Source organism: Sceloporus occidentalis, unplaced genomic scaffold, assembly GCF_023333645.1.
Source record: "Sceloporus occidentalis isolate IW3139 unplaced genomic scaffold, rSceOcc1.0.p SCAF_268, whole genome shotgun sequence".
NCBI classification, from domain to species: Eukaryota; Metazoa; Chordata; class Lepidosauria; order Squamata; family Phrynosomatidae; genus Sceloporus; species Sceloporus occidentalis.
This window is the reverse complement of record NW_028317248.1, coordinates 745,773-769,624: the sequence shown is the minus strand read 5'-3', so window position 1 is coordinate 769,624 and position 23,852 is coordinate 745,773. Positions and strand designations below refer to the sequence as shown.

At 44.5% G+C, this 23,852-nt stretch overlaps 1 pseudogene across 1 annotated transcript in view; it reads right to left on the bottom strand.

The window, feature by feature from the left end:
* Positions 1–23,852, bottom strand: part of LOC149275748 (uncharacterized) — a 179,337-nt pseudogene that overhangs the window by 7,719 nt on the left and 147,766 nt on the right. Inside the window, exons 4-5 of the transcript XR_016279383.1 lie at positions 11,661–12,076; positions 2,427–2,441 (exon numbers count right to left, since the gene is read on the bottom strand). The product of XR_016279383.1 is annotated as an uncharacterized LOC149275748 (transcript). The remainder of the gene's footprint in view (positions 1–2,426; positions 2,442–11,660; positions 12,077–23,852) is intronic.

The following is a 23,852-nucleotide window of genomic DNA, read 5'->3' as shown; positions in this document are numbered from 1 at the left end:
TGTGAGAGTGGCTGGGGATCAGGGAATAGGGAATTGGAAAAGGTCCAGACTATGTCCTAATAGCTAGATGTGAAATGAGTGCATTATCTCCTGCAGAGGTCCCCAGTGGCCCTCAGAGGAAGATTTCTTCATTTTGCTTCTGACTACAGAAACACAGCTGGATGTTTCTCTAATGCCTCACACCCAACAGTCTCACCAGGCATAGAATGGCCATGAGGGATGGCTTCCACAACTCTATGGTAGGACCTGGATCAGTGAATGGCCAGTTGTAGCCTGATTCCACCTGGAGAAACAATGGAGCATAGAGGGTTCTGCTGGGTCAGGCTGTCTGGCCTGGTGGTTCCTCATTCTCCCGATGGTCGAATCAGCAGAACTCTCTATGCTCCAGTGTTGCTCTGGGAGGAATGGGTCTACAGCTGGCCATTCACTAGGGAGCCCTCCGGTCAAGAAGGGCAGGAAAGGAGCTCTCTCTTCCCAGGTTGTTCCCCTTCCATGGGATCCAGCCTTCCTCCCAGGATCAGGGGGCACCAGAGGATTGAGCTGATGGGAAGGGAGCACCCAATTCCCATGGCAAACTTCTGCATGCAGAGAAGTCACAATTCTGAGAGTGTCTCTGCCCATGTGGAGAGTGCCCATTTTCCACACTGTTGCCTGTCCATCTTGTCTTGGGAATATCCTGTTCTAGCCACATGCAGACCTAAATCCTAGCCTGTATCCTATGCCTAGTCCTGATCAGAGTAGAATCACTGAATCAATTGGATTTATCTATATGTTGACTCACCAGTCACTTATGGGTTCAGTGGGTCTGCTCTCTGGGGTTAACCAACAGGAAAAAGGACTCCTCAGATTTTTTAATGCAGGGATGCAAATTTTTAATGCTATTTCATCATCACTGATGAGAATTTGACTTCTCTTTCACAAAGAGGAGGAGGGGGAGGACCTGCTTTATGTCCCAGGTGGAGAAGCTCTAGCTCTTGGGCTGGATGATACATGCTTTACTTTACAGACCAAATCCACGCCCTCCCATCATCATGGCCCCCTCCCCATTTAGACACTGGTCAAAATAATTATTTTATTTTTGCAAATGAGACTATTTCTCTAAGCTTAACTGCTGTGTTTGTCTATGTCAGTCATAGCAGGATCAAGAAGTGTGTACTTGCTCCCTCTGCTTGCTAAAGCCACATAGAAATTGAGGCATGTACATTTGTGTGCATTGTTTCGGAATGGATCTATTGTCAAAATCACAATTTCTTCACTTTTCCTTGTATATTTTTTAAAAAGATGCACACTACTGAATGTGTTGCACTTGATATAACAAAAATCTATAAATGTATAGTTTATGAATGAACATTGCACCCTGAATTATACTCATTTTGGGGAAGTGAAGACATATGTAAATTCTTTTTATAAACGAAAGACGTCATGCCAGACAAACCTGATCTCTTTTTTTGATAAGATTACCAGCTTGTTAGATGAAGGGAATGCTGTGGATATAGTATATCTTGATTTCAGTAAGGCCTTTGACAAAGTTCCCCATTATATTCTTGCAAACAAGCTTGTAAAATGAGGACTAGGCAAGGCAACTGTCACATGGATTTGTAATTGGTTGACCGGCCGAACCGAAAGGGTGCTCAACAATGGCTCCTTTTCATCCTGGAGAGAAATGACCAGTGGGGTCCCACAGGGCTCTGTCTTGGGCCCAGTGTTATTCAACATCTTTATCAATGACCTGGATGACAGAATTGGGGGCATACTTATCAAATTTGCAGATGACACCAAATTAGGAGGAGTAGCTAATACTCCAGAGGACAGGATCAAGATTCAAAATGACCTGCGCAGACTAGAAAACTGGGCCATAGCTAACAAAATGAAATTCAACACGGAGAAATGTAAGGTACTCCACTTAGGGCGGAAAAACGAAAAGCACAGATATAGGATGGAGGACACCTGGCTGAATGAAACTACATGTGAAAGGGTAGTAGACCATAAGTTGAACATGAGTCAACAGTGCAATGCGGCAGCTAACAAGGCCAATGCGATTTTAGGCTGCATCAATAGAAGTATAGTGTCTAGATCAAAGGAAGTCATAGTGCCACTATATTCTGCTCTGGTCAGGCCCCACCTGGAATATTGTGTTCAGCTCTGGGCACCACAATTCAAAAAAGGACATTGAGAAACTGGAGTGTGTCCAAAGGAGGGTGACTAAAATGGTGAAAGGTCTGGAAACCTTGCCCTATGAGGAACGACTCAGGGAGCTGAGGATGTTTAGCCTGGAGAAAAGAAGGTTAAGAGGTGATATGATAGCCCTGTTCAAATATTTAAAGGGATGTCATATTGAGGAGGGAGCAAGCTTGTTTTCTGCTGCTCCAGAGACTAGGACCCGGAGCAATGGATGCAAACTGCAGGAAAAAAGATTCCACCTCAACATTAGGAGGAACTTCCTGACAGTAAGGGCTGTTCGACACTGGAACACACTTCCTCGGAGTGTAGTGGAGTCTCCTTCCTTGGAGGTCTTCAAGCAGAGGCTGGATGGCCATCTGTCGGGGATGCTTTGATTGTGATTTCCTGCATGGCAGGGGGTTGGACTGAATGGCCCTTGTGGTCTCTTCCAACTCTACGATTCTATGATTCTATGATTCTAATATGTCACAAAGTTCTAGTGAACACAACATACAAACACAGTCCCCATAAAAAGGAATCACTGGCGCACTGTGTGTCTGGGTCTGGATATCTCACTTCCAACTTCTGGGAAGACAATGCTGCTAGAGACGGAATTTGGGGCTTTATGCCTGCAAGCCTGGGCTCAGTCTCTCAGCTACAGCCCTTCCACACAATCCTGGACTGAGCCATTTAAACAAAGATCCTCTTTCAGCTCCAGGAATAAAGCCCTACCTTCAGTAGAAAGACCCTGATTCCTGCAGCACCAGAAAGGCCTCTTCTGCAGTCCTTTATATCTGGAGCTTCCCTGGGTCAGAGGCTGTCTCCTCAGCCGTAGAGAAGGGTTGCTCTGAGTGCGAAGGAGGAGGAGGTCCACAGGGCTGAGGGAGGGAAGGCAATGGGAAAAAGATCAGCGCCAATGGCCATGGAGGGCAGAAGGTGACCATGCCTAGGAAACTCCTCTGAGTCCCAGCCCTAGGAATGAGTGGCAGGAGTGAGTCCACGGGGCTGAGGGGGTCTCCTTTCCCAAAGGGGGAGGCAAGGACCGGTGGGATCCTCCCCAGCTAGAGCCCAAAGTGAGGGTCTCTTTCCCACCTCTCTCTCCCAGCCCCCAAAGCCCAGCCTCCCCACTGGCCCTGAGTCCCTGCCTCCCTTCCTCAGACCCCCACAGACCCCTTCCTTCCTTCCTTCCTTCCTTCCTTCCTTCCTTCCTTCCTTCCTTCCCCCCCAAAATGGAGGGCCAGAGGCACAAAGGGACACACTTCCTTCCTTTTGGCCCAAGAAGCCTGGCCTCCTTCTGACTCTGGAGCCTCAGGAGAGAAAGAGGAGCCTCGGTTCAACTGAGGCCTCAGAGAAGGTTCTGGAACATTATTCCCCACAATCACAAGCAGCACAAAATGGCTGCTGGGAAGACAAAATGGCCTCCTGAGTCTCAGCGCTTTGCAGTTGGCAGTTTGAGGCCTTCAGGGAGCCCAAAATGGAGGATGAAAGGGACTCAAAGTCGGAAGGGCCCCAAATAGGATTTCTGATCCTAAAGAAAAGATTTCCTGATGGCACCCGATGGCTGTGAGAACACAAAAAGTCCCCAAACAGGATTTACAAACCTTCACAACACCTAAACATTTTCCTGATGCTATTGAACCTCATCCCCTCCTTAATTACAATCAATAGTGAAAGATATTAATATTGATATTAAGAGTGCCCATCGTCCACAACCCAGCTCAGGTCTTGACTGCTCAGGGAGGCCACTCCAGCTGCAGGTGGCCCTCCGTCCGTCCGTCCGTCCTCCTTTCCTTCTGCATTCCTCCTCTTTTCCCCAGCATCAGCCCCTTTCCCAAGAAGGCTGCATCCGCACTATAGAAAGAAGGCACTTTGACACTGCTTTAACCACTCAGTGCTATGGAGTCCTGGGATTTTACCTTTGGACACTTAGCCTTCTCTGCCAGAGAGCTCTCATGCCACAACAAACTACAAATCCCAGGATTCCATAGGATGGAAGCAGGAGAGTTAAAGCGGTTTCAAAGCGGATTATTTCTGTAGTGCAAATACAGCGGGAGTCGGTTGTAAAAGGATAGAAGCAGCCCATTCTTGTTTTTACTCTGCTAATAATGGTTTTCCTTTCAAAAAAGATGAGCAGTTTGCCTTTCAGTCTGATCTTTATTCTTATTCTTCTTGTTTGTTTGTATGTTTGTTTGTTTCATTCTTGGTAATGAGTTATTCTGATCTGTCTCCTTCCTTCTTGTCTGAAAATCTATTAATAAGGAAACTGGGGAGACTTTTTAAACCTCCCAAAGGAGCTCCTTTTCACCTTTTTGGGGGACTAGCCTCCTCTTAGAAGCCAAAGCCCAGTGTTTGTGAAGAATAAGAATAAGGCTTATATTAAAACTATCCTCCCCATTTCTGATCCCTTTTAAAACCCATGTTCCCCAGAAGGAGCAGAGCTGTGTAATAAAAAAACCCTCTCAGAAAAGAGACACAAAAGACACACAAAGAGACACACTTCCTTCCTTTTGGCCCCAGGAGCCTGGCCTCCTTCTGACTCTGGAGCCTCAGGAGAGAAAGAGAAGCCTCTGTTCAACTGAGGCTCAGAGAAGGTTCCAGAACATTGTTCCCCACAATCACAAGCAGCACAAAATGGCCGCTGGAAAGACAAAATGGCTGCCAGAACACAAAATGGCCTCCTGAGTCTCAGCGCTTGGCAGTTGTCAGTTTGAGGCCTTCAGGGGAGAGAGAGAGACTGAGGGAAGAGAGGAAGGAGGTCCTGGAGGGAGGGGGGCCTTGGGAGATATAGGGCCTTCCTGAGATATTCGGGGTTTGCTTCCTAACAAAGGGGTTTCTGTCCTCATAAAGGATTTGGGGCAAACTGGATCTGAAAGGCAGTAGTAGCCTTTTCTCTTGCCAATGGGACTTAAAGTGTATTTCCTGGACTGAATCTCCCAGCATCCACATGGCCAGAAAGAGGAGAGGTCCTGCCCTGCAGTAAGGCCCCTCCAGTCCCCCTGAACTAGGACTACAACTCCCATGTCTTCTTGACCAGACACACTGGCAATAGCTCGCTTTCTTTCTCTTGTTGTGGTTGTGTGCTTTCAAGTTGTTTTGACTTATGGAGACCCTGTGGGGTCTTCTCAGGCTTTTCTTGGCAAGATTTGTCCAGAAGTGGTTTTGCAAATGCCTACCTCTGAGGCTGAGAGAGTGTGACTTGCCTAAGGTCAATCAGTGGGTTTCTATAGCCAAGAGGGCATTCGAACCCTGGTCTCCAGGGTCATAGTCCAGTGCTCCAGCCACTAAACCACACTGTCTTTTTCGTGAGGCTTTGTTGTTTTTGTGGAGTGGCTCCAAGTCTTTGCCGACTTCTGGGGAGCCTCTCCTGGGGTTTTCTTGGCAAGAGTTGTTCAGAGGTGGTTTGCCATTGCCTTCCCTGAGGCTGAGAGAGTGTGACTTCTTGCCCAAGGGACCCAGCTGGTTTCATGGTGGACTGGGGCAGTGGACCGTGGCCTCCAGAGTTGTAAGCAACATTCAAACCACTGCACCACACTGCCTCCCATTCCGATGTACAACTTGAGAAATAAGTGCAGACTTTTTTCTGTTCTTCATCTGTGTCTTCAAGTCGTTTCCGACTTATGGCAACCCTAAGGCAAATTTATCATGGGGTTTCCTTGGCAGGTTTCTTCAGAGAGGGGTTGCCATTGCCATCCTCTGAGGTTGAGAGAGTGTGACTTGCCAAGGGTAACCTAAGTCCAAAACACACTGCAGCAATAATCCAGTCTGAGACAGATTTAACTGCCCTGACTCAGTCCTAGGGTTTTGTGGAAGATGTAGTTTTGTGAGACATTGCACCTTCTCTTTCAGAGACCTCTGGTGCCACAATAAACTCCATTTCCCAGGATTCCCTAGCACTGGGCCAGGGCAGTTAAAGCGCTCTTAAACTGGACTATTACTTCCGTGTGTTTTGGACCTTTCTTGGCCGCAAACTGTCCATAGCCTGCAATGCATCTCCTAATTCTGTTGGCAGTCCCTCCCTCCCAACACTTTCTCATTTCCCCCCAAAACCAGCGCAAAGCTGGCAGATGGAAAGAGGTTTTAAAGCAGCATTTAAACATGCAATATTTGTTTTTAAAAGACTAAATGTCCCAAATGCTATTATCAGTTTTGTAGCTATTATTACAGAAAGACATAGAGTGCAAACTCCTCAAGTACCTTTATTTTCTGGAGTGAGATGGGCTTTTCCAACTGACTCACTGTGATGATCTCCGGTGGTCCAAGCAGCCAAACCGCGGCCCTGTAATAATAATAATAATAATAATAATAATAATAATAATAATAATATTTTATACCCCTCTCTTCAGCCAAAAAGCTATCAGAGTGGATTACAAATTGTTAATTAGACATTTAGACATTATGGCTCTTAGCCCAGCAGACCCTTAAATTCCTTTAATCTCGCTGCCTCCATCCAGTGAATTATAAAAGGGTTTCCCTTAATCTATACTGGGACCAGTTAAGGAACCTTATTTCTCCTTCTTTACTGATCTTCCCAAGCATCAACTGAGCCAAAGGAGCAATGAGTAGTAGATACTCCAAGGAGGTATTTACTATAAATAACAAAATATAACTGAAATATAAGTCCTACAAAATATTAAGAATCTTGCGGGTAGAATATTTGTAAGTATATAATGTTCAGTTCATATAAGCTATTAAAAAAATAAACCTAAGTGTCCAATTCTGAGACTAACTTCCAAGATCCACTCTTTATCTCTTTCTCTCGATCTCCAACCGACACAATTCCCCCAACTGTCTCTTGGTCTCTCAGGCCTTATATCTCCTTCTCACGGAAGCTTCCAGAAACACCTTTATCTTGCTCTCTGATTGGTCAAGAGAGCCTTCCCTAGCAGTGATGTCATTCTGTGTGGGATGTGGGAGGGACTGAGATTCCAGCCAATCAGGGCCAGGGATGGTGGGAGGGAGGGGATTCTAGCCAATGGTAGCCCTCAGAGTGTCATCAGGAGGACTTCTTCTGTTCCTAAAAGAGCATTGAACCCATGGCTTTGAGACTTTATATACTTTATATATAAGAACTATTTTAAATACGTTTTTGTTTTTAGTGTTTTAATCATGTTTTCAATGCTGCCACTTAATTTCTTTATAGAAATTCTGTGTAAACCAGCTCACTCTCTGATCTACAAAAGTTATAATGTGTAATGTTGTTATCGAGGATGTTACTTCTCATTACGTATGCCTGAAATCGGCCACATTTGGGGGGGGACAGTGGGCATATTGGCCAGTTTGCAAATGAAAATGCAAAAGGAAAATATGGAGGGAGAGGAGAGAGAGAGAGAAAGTGAAGTGGGAGATTAATAGAGAGAAAAGCCATGAGAATAGAAAGAGAAAAATCAGCGAGGAAGAAAATTTGTGAGAGAAACAGATCCTCACACACAAAGAAGCAAAACAGCAAAGGGATGAGGTGTGTGATGACATGTATGATGTGCCCATGAAACCACTATGTGTGTTGTGATCAGTGGTGTGACACTGAAAGTCAGGCCTTTGCTTAGATGTTTGAGTAACTGTTTGTATATGATGTGAAAAGGGCTTATGTGAAAGTGTAAAGGCAGGATTACTGCTGAACATAAAGAAAACAAAAATAACAACCATGGAAAAGCTGCATGAATTCAACTTAGTCTGTGAGGAAATCACAATAGTTAAAGAGTTCTTGTACCTTGGATCAAGCATTGATCAGAATGGAGACTGCAGTCAAGAAATCAGAGGAAGACTAGGAATGGGGAGGGCAGCGATGAAAGAACTAGACGAGATCCTAAAGATAAACAACTGAGCACTAAAACTAGAACTGTCCAAGTCATGGGATTCCTCATCACTTTATACACATGTGAGAACTGGACAGTTAAGAAAGCCAACAGGAAGAAAATCAACTCAATCGAGATGCGATGGTGGGGAAAAGTGCTAAGGATCCCATGGACAGCCCAAAAGCCAAACAAAGGGGTTCTAAAGCAGATCAAGACAGAACTCTCTCTGGAAGCCAAGAGGACTAAATTGAGGCTGTCGTACTTTGGACACATCACAAGAAGGCATGACTCATTAGGAAGGACAATGATGCTAGGAAATATAGAAGGTAGAGAAAACCGCATGCCCAATGGGTAGAGTCAATAATCGGACCTGAATCTGCAGGACCTAAGCAGAGAAATGGAGGACAGGGGTCTTGGAGATGTCTCATCCACAGGGTCAGCATGAGTTGGGGGCCTTGGGACCAATTTAGGGGCAGTTAACAACATGTATATGATGTGACAATGACAGACTGGAGTCTGTAAACAGTACGATGTAATCTGATTTTCTTATTCAGCTTCTTCAGAATCTTCCAACTGTTTTATATTTTGGAATTAAATGAAGTTTGCAGCAATATTGCACTCTGGTTATTTGGCTTAAAGGTCATACAACAATGAAATACTACATTAGCCACGCAGAGAAGAAAGCAAGGGGGATGTTGAACTGTCTAGACTAGAAGATGGTGGAGAACCTGGGGCACTGGTGGTGCAGTGGTTAAAGGTCAGTGCTGCAGCCACGGTTGTGAGTTCGATCCCAGGCAAGGCTCCAAGGTCCACTCAGCCTTCCATCCTTTCATAGGTCAGTCTAATGAGTAGCCAGCTTGTTGGGGGCAATTGGCTTACAGATTGTAAACCATTTAGGGAGTGCTGAGTGCACCGATAAGCGGTACAGAAATGTGCATGCTACATTGCTAATACTATATCACAATAATTTGGGAATTGTTGCTTCTATACCTCTTTATTTAGAGTATTTATTCTTTTCTCTTCAGCCACATAGGATCCCAGGGCAGCTTACAGATAGTTAATTAGACAATTCCCTGCCTCTCAGGCTTACAATCTAAAAAGACATGACACAAAAGAGAAGGGAATAGCAGTGGGGAAGGGGATCAAGTCAAGCAGGTACTGCTGGTTCTTCTCTCCCTTCAAGACCAGGGCAGTGGCATTTGGAATGAAGGGAGGACCTCTAAACCTAGTTCCTAAGTTGCCAGGGGATTGCCAGGGTTATGAGGTTCCTCCGTCTCCCTCCTCTTGGCTTTGGCCTAGATTTTGGCTCTTCTCTCCTCCCCAGAGCCCCTCCTCTCGGGACTCCAGAGAAAACTCCCCTCCCCTCCCAAAAATGTTGTTTCCAATGCTATTGAATCCTATTTGACAACAGTTCTTCAATTCCTCCACTGGCTGCCCATTAGTTTCTGGGCAAGATATAAGGTGTTGGTTTTAACCTTTAAAGCCCTCCATGGCTTGGGTCCTGACTACTTGCGGGAGAGCCTCCTACCATACAATCCACCACAGACTCATTTCCTCTGGGAAGAACCTGCTCCAACTCAAGAAGACCAGACTTTCAGCGGTGACCCAGAGGTCCTTCTCATCAGCTGCTCCCAGGCTCTGGAACAACCTCCGGATGAGATCCGTCATATTTCCACCTTGGAAGCCTTTGAGAAGAGTATTAAGATGGATCTCATCCGGCAGGCCTTTCCAGACTAGATTAGATCTATTGACTTGCCTCTCCCTCCCCCTGACCCTTACCCTTGCCATCGTTACTGTTTGTTATTGATGTATCATTCCTGCCCTCCCCGCTCACATTCAGAAAAGGATCCAATTCTTGCCCGAAAAAACTTTTTTACTGTTCTATGTTTGGAATGTTTTAAATTTTCTTGCTATTTAATAGCTTTTTAGGGGTTGAGTAATGTTTTTATAATTTGGAGGTGGGTTGGGGGTTTTAATAGTAAGGAGCATCAGACTGAAGTCACAATGGGACAGTCTCAATGCTTCAGGCAAAGAGCATCAGACTGAAGTCACAATGGGACAGTCTCAATGCTTCAGGCAAGGAGCATCAGACTGAAGTCACAATGGGACAGTCTCAATGCTTCAGGCAAAGAGCATCAGACTGAAGTCACAATGGGACAGTCTCAATGCTTCAGGCAAGGAGCATGAGATTATGGGAGTCTCAATCCTTCAGGAAAGTAGCATCTTCCTGAACTCACAATACTCCGGTCTCAATCCATCAGGAAAGGAGCATCAGCCTGAGGTCGCAATATTGTTCAGGCAAGGTACATCAGCCTTGAGTCAGACTGTGCCAGTCTCAATCTCTCAGGCAATGAGCATCAGTCTGAGGTCGTAATGGACCGGTATCAATCCTCCAGGTATGGAGCAGCAGTCTGAAATGACAATAGTCCCATCTCATTCCTGCAGGTAAGAAGCACCAGCCTTAAGTCACAATAGTCCCATCTCAATCTGTCAGGTAAGCAGCATCAAACTGAAGTCACAGTGGGCCAATCTCAATCCTTCAGACAAAGAGCACGAGCAAGAAGTCATAATACTCCCATCTCAGTCTTTCAGGCAAGGAACATTTGGGTGAGATCACAATAGTCCTGTCTCAATCCTTCAGGTAAGGAGCAGCAGACTGAGCTCACAATGGGTCACAATATGTCATGAATCTCTTTATTCATGGATTTATGCACAGGGATTGCTAGGGCCAGGCTGCTGCTGCTGCTTCTTATTCCGCTGGCGGCCTTTGCGGGAAAGGAAGGTATGTGCCGGGGGTTCAGCGGCCTCCCCTTCCTTCCCTCCTTACTTTCTTTGAGGAGACCACAATGGAGCCCAAGGTGCAGAACTGGATTCAGGAGGGAAAGGCAGGAAAGGAAGGCTCTGCTTTGGAAATAAAGCTCTCTGTGTGTATCCTGTATGTTTGTGTCTGTGTCTATGTGTGTGTTTACCTCTGCTGTTCTTATGGCTGGGAATGGAGCTGAGGACTGAGAAGAGAAGAAAGGGTCAGTTTTAGGCAAATTCAGAACTTCTGTGTATCAAAGAGTCCAGTGTGTTGAAACAGCAAAGAACTTTATTGAGAACACAGAGAAATTCAGTGTTTAAGCCAGAACTGCCCACTCCAATACAAACAATACATTAAAACCCCAAAACCTAAAACATCATTCTCTTCCAATCCTAGCCCCCACCTCCAATTCCCACAGCCCCACAGGTAACAAGCTCCCATTTGCCATTCCCACAAACTAGCCCTTTCTGTTAATACCTGCCCCCAAATTTCTTCAGCCAACAGCCCACACTTTTCAAAATCTATCATTCTCATAACTATTCTAGCCAGCGGCAACAAATCCCAGCCCCCCCCCCCATTTACCTAACCTATACCATGACCAACAATCCCCATCCAAATTTTTAACCCAAAGCCATTATCTATACTGACAATTAAACCTAATCTTAACAAAATATAACTTTAAATCATAAACAGACACATGGACGGGCAAACCTTACAAGCAAAATCACAATGGACTTTTAGCACCACTGGATTGAAAATATAAATTTTGTAATAATATATATATTATTATATAATATATATATATATATATATATATATATATATATATAAAAATATTCGTTCACTCCTGGGATTTGTGTGGCTTCTCTCCTGTGTGGACTCTCTCATGTCTCTCTAGGCTTGACTTTTGAGAAAAGCATTTTCCACAATGCTGGCATTTGTATGGCTTCTCTCCTGTGTGGCCTCTCTGATGTGTCACTAGTTCTGACTTTGAAGAAAAATATTTCCCACAAGGCTGGCATTTGTATGGCTTCACTCTTGTGTGGACTCTGATGTGTCACTAGGTGTGACTTCTGAGAAAAACATTTCCCACAATGCTGGCATTTGTATGGCTTCTCTCCTGTGTGGACACTTCGATGCATGACAAGGACTGACTTGTAGGCAAAACATTTCCCACAATGCTGGCATTTGTATGGCTTCTCTCCTGTGTGGACTCTCTGATGTGTCAATAGGTGTGACCTCCGAGAAAACCTTTTCCCACAATGCTGGCATTTGTATGGCTTCTCTCTTGTGTGGACTCTCTCATGATTCAAATGTTTTTCTGTAAAGAACGACAATGACAGATAAGACTGAAAATCAGAGTTAAGAGAGGAGGGTGTTACCCCACAATTTAGCCCTCATTAACCCCTCCTGATTAGAGATGAAATTAAGAAAGTTGCTGTAAGTAACCCAAGCATGACCCTGCTGCTTATGCCCCTAAATCCATGTACTGATCGTATTCTTACCCATAGGATCTAGGAAAGAATGGGGACAGCCTTGAGGGAGTCAGTGGAAGCAGATAGTCAAAGGACTGTTGCAAAAATATTCGATTAACCATGTGCAAAAATACTTTGATTGACAGGTGTCATCATATCCTGTGAGACTGCCATTGAGTCCCGAGTCAGAGCCAAGACATGATGCAAGCTAACTGCAGAGGTTCCTTCATGCTGTTTGGCACCAGGAGATGACTCACAATCAATACAGTATGCAGCTCACATACGGATTGGTGTGGATTGCATTGGAGTTGTATGTACAAGAGATGGTGAAATTGATGGAAGTCAGAGAGGATAGCTTGCAAATATTTGTATTATTTTGCAACTAAAGAGAAAAATTCTCCAAGGATTTCAATGAAATCAACTGTGTTTGTGACTTATTTTTTAGTGTGCAATGTGGTCAGTGCATTGCCAATATCTATATCTTGATATTTGCTTCCGTACACTGCTATGTTATTGTTGTGCTGCATCTGGGAGCGTCACCTTCAGGTTGTGCTGTATGTTGGCTTTTCAACGCAATTGGAATTCAGAGCCAAGATACACCTTAGAGCCAGTGTACTAATCCTTTTTGTCTGAGATATTGGCACCAAGCACCCCTTGCATTCAATTCGGTTTCAGACCATTCTTCCCCCCCAGGAATCATTCTAAAACAATTTAAACCTTTTTGAACACTCGGTTTCTGCCCTCAAGCAACAATTACAGTATAAATATCTGCCCTGGATGGCTGTTCTTTGACGTCAGTCCAATTACAGATAGACAGTCTGTTGGTTTATATGGTTAAGAATCTCAGTGCTCTCGCCAACCCCACTTGTCACAGGAGCTCTTGACTTCACTTCCCATTTTGAACCCTCAGCAATTGGAATCCAGATCCACCTAAATAAAGTATTACCATTATGAAAGTCTTACATCTCTTGACCACTCCCAATTGTTGTCTAGTTCTTCTGCATGTGTGTGAATGCTTACGTGTGTGTGTGTGTGTGTGTGTGTGTTTTGCTTCTCCCCTAAATAAAATATAAAAACCTATTTCAAATGCATTTGGAGTTCTGTGTGCTTCTGGGCCTGGTATAGTTGGGCTGAATCCCGAGGTCACTCTTGCCCCAACCAAACTATATCTCTCTTTTCAGCTAAGTACTAAATTCCCCTAAAAGCATTGCACTTGCGGGTGTCCTACCCAAATGCCAGCATTTGGGATAACAAAGGGCCTCTGGAATCAACCATGGACCTAAGCAAACTCAGTTTGGACAAAAACATTATAGAAAAAGGAATTTTTGTGTCACCTTTCCTCTCTTCATAGACATTGCTGATAACTGCTATATGGAGCGCCTTAATATCCCTGAAAACAAGGGCCTGAGCCATGTTCTCACCAGTTCACTCAATCCAATTCTTAAAATCTGTCAGGTTGGTGGCTGCCTCCCAATCCCCAAGGCCTCCCTCCTGGCCCTTCCCAGAGGTCCCTTCCTCTCCGCACAGAGCTAGGCGATCCTGGCTTTGCTCCTGCCTTCCCCTCCTGGTTCCCATAGCCTGATCCCCTTCCCTTTCTCCCTCCTCTCTCCAACCTTCCCTCTTGCCCATCTGCACTGCTTCAGCATTTCACCTTCAGCATCTCTCCCCTCCCTTTCTATTTTTCACATTCCCTCCATCTCTCTATCACAGACAGAAACACAGAGTGTGTGTGAGGCATAAAAGGGAAACTTTGAGGCCCATTTGTTGAGAAAGGCAGGATATTCAATATACAAATAATGTATTAGGAAAGGCAGAACAAGGGGGCTGGGGCCTGGCTTCCAATTTTGGTGAGGGTCAAATGCCAGAGAGGAGCCTTAAAACAGCTTTAAGACATCTCCAAGACTGGGATGGATTACTCTTGGGGATGGGGGGGGGGGGGTGACATTGCCTCCCAGGGGATCTCAGAGGCAATCCCACATTGTGTCACCTTAAAATATGGAATACTTGTATTATTATGCAGTGTGTTTACAGTGGATCGAAGAATGGATATGATTAAGATATGATAAGTTATTAGAAATGGAAAACACAAAAGGTTTGGATATCATGCCTTCTTGTGGTATGACCAAATTAAAGCTAATACAGATTTTTGCCATCACTTTATAAGAAATTTATTGTTTAGAGTAGGGGTTAAAATTAAAAAAAACTATTTTATAGTCAAATAATATCATGGGTCTCTATTCAAGAAGCTTTCTATAGATGAACAAAAATGGAGGGTCAGAATTGGTTAATATACAGGGACCTGTTAACAACAGAAAAAATTATTTAATAATGAAACCTAGCAATGAGAGAGAGAACAAGATTAATAAGAATTGGTTTCTGTTTAGACAAATTTTTGAAAGATATAAAAGTGATAAAAAAAGAGCATGGTCTTACAGATAAGAAAAATGAAATGGATGCTACAATCTTTGATGATAAATGGGGACATAGTTCAAAATATTACAAATTACTGAAGCAAAGGAATTTGGAACAGGAAAGTGTGAAGCATTGTATGATAAAATGGGCAAAGGACACAAAAAATACGATAGAAATTGACCTATGGGAAAAATCTTGGCGAGTTAGTAATTCTTTCACACTTTGTCAAAATCATCAAGAAAATTATATTAAAATGATGTATCGCTAGTATATATATCCCCAGATAAACTAAGCAAAATGTACAAGAATGGAAGCGGTAGTTGTTGGAAATGCTGTTAAACAAAGAGGAACTTTTTACCACCTTTGGTGGAAGCGTACAGAAGCTGGGAAATACTGGGGGGAAATACACACTTTGATGTCAAACATGTTAGGAATAACATTACCATTTAGTCTTTTATTATTTTTATTAATTAAAAATAATATTAGAAAAATGATTATTAGAAAAAGAAGTGGAAAAAATATAGACGTATTATTTTATATATGGTCACAATAGCTAGAATTGTTTATGCTAGTTCCTGGAAAGAGAAAAGAATTCCAACAGAAGATGAGTGGATAAATAAATTAGAAGAAGCAATGGAGATGTATATATTGACTGCATTGCTAAAGGATCTGGATAAGGAAAAGACAAAAAGGGAATGGGAATGCCTAAAAAATTTTGAAGTAAAAAGCTAATTAAGAAGTAAAAAACTTTTTATTTGAAGATGTATACCTAGGAGATATGAAATGGTTAGTAAATTAAAATATGCATTTACTTTGAGGAAGCCATGATATATATAAGAATTAAGTAATATAATATAATGTTTTAGATCTACATAGTTGTTAGTTTTTAATGTTTGTTTTGTTTTGAGTTTTGGTATTGAAACCAATGTTTTATGTATGTTTGTTTATATGCTTGCAATGTTTGTAATGTGATATCTGTTATTAATAAAATTTAAAAACATAAAAATAAAAATATGGCATAACGTTTTGCCCCTCAATATCCCACAGCATCCCTTTGTGGAAGTGGAGGCCATTTTGCCACTGCTGGGCCCTCTCTGATCCATTGCAGGGCCAAGGGAGGCCTTTTTCCCACCAAGCCTTTCCAGGGCCTCAAAAGGCTGGAAGAGGGGTCACAAAAGCCAGGAAACTTGCTCAGGAATGGGCTGAGGACCATTTAGGGGCAAAAAGCATTAATCTCCATGGCTCCTTCCCACAAAATTCCAGAACTGGCAGTTTACAATAGGATATTTAGAAGCCTTACAAAGTGGAGACAATAGTGCCTCACTAAAACTAGAAATTCCAAGATGCCACATGAAGTTGTTATGACAGTTAAATTTCGTGAGAAAGGGAACTAGGAATTGTAGTAGAACACAAGTTGAACATGTGTCAACATTGTGATGCAGCAGCTAAAAAGGCCAATGTGTATCAATAGGATATACAGTGGTACCCCGGGTTACGAAAGTAATCCGTTCCGCGGAGCCCTTCGTAACCCGGAAACTTTCGCTAGCCGAAAAGCCCATAGGCGCTAATAGCGAAAGCCGCGATTTCGTGTGAAATCGCGCCGAAAAGCACCAAAATTTTTTTTTGCAAGCCGAAAAAAAAAAACGTAACCCGGAACAGTTTTTTCCTGTACGATTTTTTCGTATCCCGGGAATTTCGTAAGGCGGTGCTTTCGTATCCCAGGGTACCACTGTAGTGTCAAGATCAAGGGAAGTAAGAGTGCCACTCTATTCTGTTTTGGTCAGGGCTCACTTGCAATAATCCTGTGTCCAGTTCTGGGCAACACAATTCAAACAGATGTTCAGAAGCTGGAGCATGTCCAGAGGAAGGAAACCAAAATGGTGAATGGTGTGGAAACCATGCTCTCTGAGGAATGACTTAGGGAGCTGGGTATGTTTAGCTTTGAATAGAGAAGGTTAAGAGTGGATATGACAGCCCTGTTCAAATATTTGAAGAGATGTCATATTCTGGATGGAGCGGGCTTGCTTTCTGCTACTCCAGAGAAAAGGACATGGAACAATGGATGCAAGCCACAGGGACAAGAGGCTCCACTAAAACTTTAGGAGGAACCAGTGGAATATACTCCATCAGAGCATGGTGGCATCGCATTATGGTTGTTATTATTATTATTATTATTATTATTATTATTATTATTATTCTTAATTTCAAATTAATGGACATGGAACAATGGATGCAAGCCACAGGAACAAAAGATTCCACTTAAACTTTAGGAGGAACTTCATGATAGTAAGAGCTCTTCAACAGTGGAATATACTCCCTCAGAGTTTGGTGGAGTCTCTTTCTTTGGAGGTCTTTAAACAGAAGCTGGATGGCCATCTCTCGGGGGTGATTTGAATGTCTGTTCCTGCATGGCAGAAGATTGAACCGGATGGTCCTTGTGGTCTATTTCAACTCTTTGATTCTATCATTCTAAAGGGGAATCATATTGCTCTGACAGTAGATTATGAAAGGGCCCTCAGTCTTCACAGGAAGGGAAATGGATTCAGGTTCCTTACCCACAGAGGCCACATTCTCATAATTCTCCATCATAACAGAACTGTACATAAGTTTCTGCTTTTTTGTCAACAGTTTCCATTCCTCCTTGGTGAAATATACAGCCACATCCGCAAAGGTCACCTGCAATAGAAAATAGCCCTGATCCAGAGAGTGACTAAAGAAAAGGGGAGGAAAGCACATGGTGCATTGCAAATATTATTTCAACACTTCAGAATTCAGTCCAGGAAATAAACATTAAATTCTGCAAACAAGCAAAAAGCTACAGCCTTTGAGATCCAGTTTGTCTCAAATCTTTTCAATACAATATACAATATGTTCAAAAATATAATTTAGGCCACTTCTGGAATATTATTGATTGATTAAGATACTGACTATCCAGACATGTATAGTACATTTAGTCACCAATGAATTATAGTGCATTTAGCCATATCTCACCTAATTTCAGATGCAAACTTCATTTTTAAAAAACAGTTCTGGGAAGTACTCTGGGCTTGAGGGTCACTGGGCCCACCCTCAATTTAGGGCCAGAGATATTATTCCATATCCCCTATCATTTCACAGTTTGGGAAAGCAAGACACATGTGGACAAGCAACACCAGAAGGGGGTCAAGATGGCCAAAGTTGTTAATGATAAAGATCACACAAGCAAGGAAGGGTACAGCAGTTTGCTTTTGCCTCCGACTCCTGGCAAGGGCAAGACCCTGCCCCCTTCTCTGCTCCCCTCTCCCCTCTTTTGAGTGGATAGGATGCACACTCTTTTGAACATGGAATACATTTTGCAGCAACTTAGCTGACCTGAGGAGAAGGTGGAAAGTTGGAAGAGGAGTAGCCCCTGAAAAAATGAGGTGACCGAGGATAAACCAGGACTCTCTCTGCCAAACTGGGACAGTATATTCTCTGCTTGCTTTCATGAGCCGGCCCAGACACAGATGAAACTAAGAGTCAGGATGGCAACTTACCAAAGAGCTGTTGTACCTTGGAAACCTCTTTCTCTTGGAGACCAACTCCCTCCGCTTGGCCTTTATGTCGGCCATCAGGTGGGCAGGGGTCCTGGTGGTCTTGCACTTGGTCACTTCCAGAAAGAAAGGCCCAAAGCCGTGTACAAGGAGTCCGAGATGATGTTCCTGACAAAAGGGACCGGGGTTAGGATTGGCTTGGCAAGAAACACTGCAGCATTCAAAGACACAGAAAACAGGATCCTCCTGTTCACATACGCAGGTGACATATGCCTCCTTTGGGCCTATTCAGAGGTGGGCATCCCCTTCACCCCTCTGCACCAAACAAAGCCCCCTGGACCTAGCATAGATTCACTGCAGCTCCCCTACACAGCAGATGCTCCATGCCTTCTTAGAGGTGGGGGATTAGGGGATGGGGAATTGGAGAGGGCCCTGGTTATGTCCCTATAGCTGGATGTGAAATGAGTGCATCATAAATAATTAAATAAACAAATAAACCAACTGCTGAAACCTCCAGAGGTCCCCAGTGATTTTCTCCAGCATCAGCCCCTTTCCCAAGAAGGCTGCATCCACGCTATAGAAACAAGGCACTCTCAAACCGCTTTAAATACTCAGTGCTATGGAATCCTGGGATTTTACCTTTGGGACACTTAGCCCTCTCTGCCAAAGAGCTCTCAGGCCACAAAGAACTACAAATCCCAGAATTCCACAGGATGGAGCCAGGAGAGTTAATGCGGTTTCTAATTGGATTATTTCTGCAGTGCAGATACAGCGTGAGCTGGTTTTATAATGGTAGAAGCATCCAATTCTTGTTTTTACCCTCCTAATAATGGATTTCCTTAAAAAAAATAAGTAGTTTGTTTTAGTTTCTAATCCTTATCTTTGTTGTTGTTGTTGTTGTTTGTTTGTTTGTATGTTTATTTGTTTCATTCTTGGTAATATGAGTTATTCTGCTCTGCCTCCTTCCTTCTTGCCTGAAAGTCTCTTAATAAGGAAACTGGGGAGGCTTTTAAAACCTCCCAAAGGAGGTCCTTTTGGCATTTTTTGGGGGACAAGCCTCCTCTTAGAAGCCAAACCCTGATGTTTGTGAAGAAGAACAATAAGGCTTGTATTAAAACTATCCTCCCCATTTCTTATCCCTTTTAAAACCCATGATCCCCAGAAAGAGCAGAGCTGTGTAATAAGAAAACCCTCTCAGAAAAGAGACACTCTTCCTTCCTTTTGGCCCAAGGAGCCTGGCCTCCTTCTGACTCTGGAGCCTCAGGAGAGAAAGAGAAGCCTCTGTTCAACTGAGGCTCAGAGAAGGTTCTGGAACATTATTCCCCAAAGTCACAATCAGCACAAAATGGCTGCCGGAACAGGAGGCAGGGACTGGGATTCCAGCCATTCAGGGCCAGGGATGGTGGGAGGGACTGGGATTCCAGCCAATCAGGGCCAGGGATGGTGGGAGGGACTGGGATTCCAGCCAATCAGGGCCAGGGATGGAGGGAGGGACTGGGATTCCAGCCATTCAGGGCCAGGGATAGTGGGAGGGACTGGGATTCCAGCCATTCAGGGCCAGGGATGGTGGGAGGGACTGGGATTCCAGCCAATCAGGGCTAGGGATGGTGGGGGGGACTGGGATTCCAGCCAATCAGGGCCAGGGATGGTGGGGGGACTGGGATTCCAGCCAATCAGGGCCAGGGATGGTGGGTGGGACTGGGATTCCAGCCAATCAGGGCCAGGGATGGTGGGAGGGACTGGGATTCCAGCCATTCAGGGCCAGGGATGGTGGGAGGGACTGGGATTCCAGCCAATCAGGGCCAGGGATGGTGGGAGGGACTGGGATTCCAGCCAATCAGGGCCAGGGATGGTGGGAGGGACTGGGATTCCAGCCAATCAGGGCCAGGGATGGTGGGAGGGACTGGGATTCCAGCCAATCAGGGCCAGGGATGGTGGGAGGGACTGGGATTCCAGCCAATCAGGACCAGGGATGGTGGGAAGGAGTGCGATTCCAGCCAATCAGGGCCAGGGATGGTGGGAGGGTGTGGACTCCAGCCAATGGCAGCCCTCAGATTGTCCTCAGGAGGCAATCATGTGTAAAATACATATCATAAAAACATCACAAAGTATAAATTCCAATTACAGCAATTGCAGAGCAGTTATGCTGTTATGACCGGAAGTAAACATATATACAATTATAATTATATATACATGCTGATGTTGACCAGAACATGGGGGGTGTATACATGCGCAGGTGCCTCCATGTGTATTCATATTTAACCCCATATTTCTTCATCTGTTGCTGTCCATTGTTCTGGTCCGTTGTTCCAGGTGATGCTGGAGAAGAGTCCCTGCCTCCAGCGGAACCAGAGGCTGCAGGCGATGAGGAGAGGGACTCCTTGCCCAGTGCATTGCTCACCCGGAGGCCCAGCACCAGGAAGGCCAGTCCCCCCACCTTCACAAAGGCCCCATTCCCACTCCCTCATTTGCCCTGGACAGAACTGGGCAGATCCAGGTGCCCCATATCGAATCTCCCTGGAAACAAGTTCCTATTACCCTTTACCTCAATCGGGGCAATCTACCCCCTGAACTTGACCTGATCATGACCGGGGCTGAGTTCATATTTGCCGGCAGCAGGGAAGAGCCAGTTGTTTCCAAAAAGAAAGGGTCAATAGTACGCTTTCAGAAAAGCCGCGCTAAGGGGGATTTGCCCTGGATCTCTTGTGCAAGCCCCTGATGGAGTTGTGTTAAAATTGGCGCGAGTGTGAACTTCCAACTTTTAAACCAGTTTGGGAACCAGGGTAAAATGTAGTGTGAATGGCCCCTACATTTAAGGGTGAAGGGAGCAAGAAACAACAAGCAAAGTCTAAACACTTCCTTTGACCATTGTAGCATTGGAGCGTGTCGCCACCCTCGAACTGTCAATGGCTCACCTGCAGCAAGGCCAGGAGCAGCCAGAATGTGGCTATACAACTCGGTGTGTGGCGCTCCCCACAACAACGATGTGGGTCTTCCTTTTTTTACTTCCAAAAATGTTTATTACACTGAGATATTCCCATGATAGCATTTAAATTACCAAATATCGACCAAATATTAACTATTAATTTAACAGAATGTTATCGCTCTTTTCTTCAAATGTTTTAAGACAACTCCATTCCATTTCTAAATGTTCTTTTGATTTCCCTTTTAATAAGGCAGATACTATATCCATATTTCTAGCTTCATATATCTTAATCAACCAATCTTCGATAGAAGGATTAATTGCAGATTTCCAAACTTGAGCAAATAAGATCCTTGCACATGAGACCATATATAAAATAATTCTATTGTATTTTACTGACTTTATGTTGTGTGTCATGTTTAGTAAAAACGAATTTGGTTCCAAGGGAATATTTATATCAAGAATGTTTTGGATGGTTCCATGAATCCTTTGCCAGAATCCTTTAATGCATGTCCACCAACATGAAAGAAGCGTCCCTCGGGTTCCCCGCATTTCCAGCACTTAGTATTGCCAGCTTTGTATATCTGGTGGATTTTTGGGGGGTTAGATACCACCTGTATAACATTTTGATATAATTTCCTTTATAGTTTTGGCACAGAGTGAATTTATTTGTTCCCTTCCATGATAATAATAATAATAATAATAATAATAATAATAATAATAAATAAATGTTTTATTTGTATACCGCCCTTCCATAAGATCAGGGCGGTCTACAGCATTTAAAAATACTCAAAGATTCCATTAAAACCATATCAAAATTACAACAAATAGTACAACACATAACAAAAGCAAAATAAAAACAACAACAAATGCCCCCGGGTTAGCCAACCATTGCCAGTGTGGCGGGGGGGGGGGGGGGGCTATAGGGACTTAATCGGGGAATGCAGTTTGAAACAGGCAGGTCTTTAACTCCCGTTTGAATTGGGCCAGGGAGGTAACTGACCGGAGTTCTATGGGCAGCGTATTCCAAAGGGCCGGGGCGGTGATGGAAAAAGACCTCCTAGAAGTGGAGGATAACCTCGCCCCGGGGACCCTAAGGAGTTGCTGCCCAGATGTTCTGAGGGTGCGAGGTGGAATGTACGGGGAGAGGCGGTCCTTCAAGTATCCTGGGCCCAGGCCATTTAGGACTTTATAGGTCATTACCAGAACCTTATATTGCGCCCGGAAGCGAATGGGCAGCCAATGGAGGTTTTTTAAAACCGGTGTTATATGGCTGGTCCTGGACGTGCCAGTGACCAGCCTAGCAGCCATGTTCTGCACCATTTGAAGCTTCCGGGTTTGGTATAAGGGCTGTCCCATGTAGAGTCCATTGCAGAAATCCAGTCTCGAGGTTACCAGGGCATGTACCACAGTTTCAAGGTCCCTCTGGGCCAGGTATGGGCGCAGCTGGCGAATAAGCCGAAGCTGATAACAGGTGCTCTTGACCGTCGCATTCACCTGAGCAGTCAGGCGAAGGGACGAGTCAAGAAGCACCCCCAGACTGCGCACGGAGTCCTTCACAGAGAGCGTGACCCCGTTCAGGACAGGTGGAACCACCGCCATTCCTGGACCAGGGGAACCTATCACAAGTACCTCCGTTTTCTCTGGATTCAGTTTGAGTCGGTTTTCCCTCATCCAGCCCATTACTGACTCTAGACAGGCCACGAGAGGAGAGACGCCATCCTCAGTCACTGCATCAGTCGGAGACATAGAGAAAATTATTTGGGTGTCATCAGCGTACTGATAACCCTGCGCCCCATGTCTCCGGATGATCTCTCCCAGCGGTTTCATGTAAATGTTAAATAGCATGGGAGACAGAATGGCTCCTTGAGGGACCCCAGTTTTAAGGGGCCTCTCGTCGGAGCACACGTCTCCCAGCTGCACCATCTGGGACCTCCCGGAGAGGTAGGACCGGAACCACTGGAGCACAGTGCCCCCGATTCCCACCTCTGCCAGGCGCCCCAGAAGGATACCATGGTCTATGGTATCGAAAGCCGCTGAGATGTCCAAGAGCACCAACAGGGACACGCTTCCCCTGTCGATGCCCAGACGGAGATCATCGACCAAGGCGACCATGGCCGTCTCAACCCCGTTACCTGCCCGAAAGCCAGTTTGAAATGGGTCCAGATAATCCGTTTCATCCAAGACCCCCTGAAGCTGGATTGCAACCGCCCTCTCGATCACCTTCCCCAAAAATGGCAGCAGAGAAACTGGCCGATAATTGTTATACACCAGGGGGTCGAGGGAGGGCTTTTTTAATAAAGGTCTTACCAGGGCCAATTTAAGATCAGATGGAAATTGCCCTTCCCTCAGAGATGTATTAATTATCCGGCGTAACAATGAAGTTACAGCCGGTCCCCCCTGGGCTGCTAGCCACGAGGGACAGGGATCGAGAGAGCAGGTTGTCTTCCGAACACTTCCGAGGATCTTGTCCACATCATCGGTACTAACCAACTCAAACCGATCCAGCTTAACTAAGTCCACGGAGGCCCTGGACGCCTCTACGCTAGATATTTCCCATTCCTCTATAGTTATACTTTGATTTATATCATGTGCCCATCTTACCATGCTGTGTTTAATAATGTCATCTTCTAGATCTCTTTCTTTTAATAGTTTATAATATTTGATATGTGTTTACCTTTTTTGTCATCATAATTTTATCTATTTCATTGTTATCCATCGTTAACCCAGGAGCTTTATTGTCTGCCTTAAAACGATTGTTTAATTTGTTGTATA